This window comes from Trichosurus vulpecula, chromosome 2 (assembly GCF_011100635.1).
Source record: "Trichosurus vulpecula isolate mTriVul1 chromosome 2, mTriVul1.pri, whole genome shotgun sequence".
Lineage (NCBI taxonomy): Eukaryota > Metazoa > Chordata > Mammalia > Diprotodontia > Phalangeridae > Trichosurus > Trichosurus vulpecula.
The window spans coordinates 306,948,658-306,952,663 of NC_050574.1; positions in this window are offsets into that span (position 1 = coordinate 306,948,658).

The window sequence follows — 4,006 nt, forward strand, 5'->3', positions numbered from 1 at the left end:
AATTCAGTCAGAGATTTTTTTTTTTGGCTACATCTTTGGCTGCTTGTGTAATATCAGTCAAATGCTAGAATTCTAGTGAGGAAGACTTGGATTTGGATTCCACTTCTAATGCTTCCTAGTTTGAAGACCCTGGGCAAGTCACCTAACCTCCCAAAGTTTCCACTTGCCCACCAGGAAAATGGGCATAGCAGTAACTACAGCAGGGAAGGTTGTTGTGAAGCTCATGAGAATGTAGGTAAAATATATTTTTTTAATTTTAAAACACTATGTGAGTGTGAATTACTGTGGGTTGGCTTTTTCATTCCCCCATTCATTGTTGAACAGGCTTTCTGAAAGGTATTAAAATGGAACACTTCCAAAGTATCTTTAGACTTTCCTGTTGAGAATCTTGAGGAAGTTCAGGAGGCTTAGTGAGGCAGCTAGGTGTCATAGTGGATAGAGTACAGGACGTGGAGTCAGTAAAACATGAATTCAGACTCTGCCTTAGACGCTAGGAGTGTCACAGTGAACAAATCAGTTAAACTCTGTGCTCCTCAGTTTTTTCATCTACCAAAATGAGGGAGATGAAGTTAACCTCTCAGGTTCCTTCCTATAAGGTATAAGTCTCTGACCTTATGATCCCATTAACTTAAGTGACTCCCTCTTACTTATGGGGAGTGAAAAGGCTAAACTAAGGTGGACATTTGAATTTCTTCCCCATATTACCTCCTTTTCCAACCTAATTTTAACCTTTTCCCTACATGGACCAATTGATCTCTCCAGGGTGGATTTACTGATATTCCTGCGGATGTCTTGTATAGATCTCTGTCATTGGCTCTATCTACTTCTCAGATCTCTGCCTTGACTCTTTCCATTTCCAACCATATCCCACTGCTCCTGCTTGTCCCTTCCTTCCTTGCCCCCCCATTACTCCTGACTATCTAAATTCTACATATTTTTAAGTATTTGCTTCTCCATGAAATCACCCTGATCCTAGGCCACAAGCAATCTATTCCTCTTCTAAAATCCTATTGTGATTACTTTGTTTAGGCACTTACCTATATACTATCTTGAGCTGTCAGGTAACTTGATATGAATCTATCCTTTCTTACTACCTTGAAACTAAGCTCCTAGAAGGCAGCATCATATCTTATAGTCCTTTATGTGCCTTCCAGAGCATAGCACATAATGAAGCACTTGGTTCCACAACTTTACATGTAGCAAGGACTAAATCAATATATGTTTTCTTGTTTGATTCCCAGTCTCTTATGAGGAACCATCTCTAATAACCTATAAGGAACTATCATTCCATAGAGATATTGATTAAGGTAGAACCTTATATAGAAATAAAGGACTCAGGGCATTATCATGTATTTACAAATGAGGAAAATATGTAAATAATATGTTGAAATAGACAAAAGTAGATATTGATGTTTCCTACTTTCCTACCCACTCCCCACCCCTCACTACTATCCTCCTCAATAATCACCTAGTAGCTTCATATTACTCAGGGTCTACCAAGTACCATTTATTATGGATGACCTTCATTCATGCTTGTCCTCTTAGTGTATTTTATGATTTTCTTAGCCTTCTATATTTCATTAAAACTTAGGTGTCCTGTGTTTTACTCCTTCAGGATCCTGGTCTTTGCTAAGGTAATAATATAAGGTAGTGTTAATTTCAGTTAACTTTAGTGGTGGGATTTCAAGCATGGAATCATAGATTTTGAGTTGAATGGGAAGTTAGAAGTTATTCAGTACAACCCCCTTACTTTACATATAAATAAACTGAGGCTCAGAGAGGTTAAATGATTTATCCAAGGTCACAAAACTATTAAGTATCTGAGATAGGATTTGAACCCATGTCTTCCTGCTCTAGCACTTTAGATGGCTGTTCCAGAGCCTTTTAAATCACAACTGCAATAAGGCTGGCTTTGCTTATGAATTTCAAACACATTATATCATGCTGGGAGGAAATAATGACTGTAATAAATTAAACAGGCCTTGGTTTAAACAAAACAGAGCTTTCTAGCAGGTGGTAGGAATATAAGTAAGACCTTAATTAATTCACTAGTACTTCTTTATTTATGGAGATTAGTTTAAACTGAGGATTTAAACCTAATGCATATAGAAGATGTAAAGGTCCTACCCCACAACTATAGCTTTGACCTCAAGAGGGAAATCCTTGATTCCTCCTTTAGAGAGGAAGTAGTTAGTGTAAAGACTTCCCAAGTCAGCTGATCTGTGGAGTCAAGGTTCCCCCCTAACACTTACACAATGTGTAAGTGTGGACAGGACATGCTCAATTTCTTTTTCTGTAAAATGGAGATAATTGCACTTCAACTAACTCTAGTATCTGTCTCACAGGGTTATTGTAAGGCTCAGAAGAGACAATGAATGAAAAGCCCTTATAAAGGTTGCAGTGCTGTATGAATATTGGTTATTATTAGATAGAGCATAAGGGAAAACTAGCAGGTGGGGAATATCTCACAAACTTCACTTCAGGCTTTAAAGAAAATTCTTAAGGACAGATTGGAATCAGTGACCATAAGGAAAAACTAAAATCTGTTTTACATTCTTTCCTCTCAACTTTTGAGACACCAAAGAATTTATTTTATTAAAGGGAATAGAGCAATATATGCATACTCATATGTATATATATATATATATATATATATATATATATATATGTGTGTGTGTGTGTGTGTGTGTGTGTGTGTGTGTGTGTGTATGTGTGTGTACAAACATATTGTACCAGGCAGCTCAACTAAGAAGCTATTGTGATTTATGTCATGGTGAAAGTGTTTAGAGAAAGGTGGAAAGTAAGGAAAAATGTGGTCGTACATACATTGCCTCTATATATGTGGGGGGGGGACACATATACACACATAAATTATACACACATATGTAAGTTTACAGACCTAACAAAAACAGATAAAGATTGGGTTAAGGGGAATAACTGTAACAATCTAATTTCAGTTAAACCTTTCTACTTCAGAATCAGCCCACAAAGAAGAGACTTTGAGTTAGGCTCTCTTTCCTTATATTTCTGTGTAGCGATAGTGAACGTCCCTTTACAGTTTAAATAAACAAGTACTTTCTGGCCATGATGACCACACTAAGGCCTTGAGGAATTTTAAATGGCCTTCAGGATCACTAAGGACCCATATGGTCAACAGAGTTTTAGTGTGCTGTGCATTTTATTGCATTTTAATTATTTGAAAATTGGTAATTCGCTAGTGTGCAGGGTCAAAAAGAATCAATTTAACTTCTACTATGATCCCAGAACCCAGTGCTGGAAATGTGCATGGAGAGGGGAGATAACTATATAGCATAGTCTCTGGATTCAGAGAGCTTACAATCAAATTAGTGAAATAATGATTGAATAATAATGTGAGGGAATATTGGATTATTTACCTTATTTGTCTAAAAATATGCTGCTTTCCTACAGTGAGATCTTTTTGAGAGGATATGATTAGGGAAAAAGGAAAAGAACCTATATGTTCTAAAATATTTATAGCTGCTCTCTTTGCAGTGGCAAAGAACCGGGAATTGCAGGGATGCCATCAATTGGGGAATGGCTGAAGAAGCTGTGGTATAAGATTGTGATGGAATACTACTGTACTATACAAAATGATGAGTACGATGATTCCAGGGAAAAATATATGGAAAGACTTGCATGAAATAATGAAGAACAGAATGAGCAGAACCAAGAGAACACTGTATACAGCAATAGCAATATTGTTTTAAGAACAACTGGGCAAATAAGTTCTTCTGTCTATTATAAAGAGCCAAATCAACTATAAAGTGACATATGAAGAAAGATGCCATCTACATCCAGAGTAAGAACTGATAGATACATAGAAGTATATATGGAATAATTGTACACACACACACACACACACACACACACATACACACACACACATGACTATTTGGGTCTAATGGTAGCCATTTTTAGGTGGGGGGAGAGAAGAATTTTTTGAAATTCCATGATAATTTTGTTGTATATTTGGAAGGAATAGTGA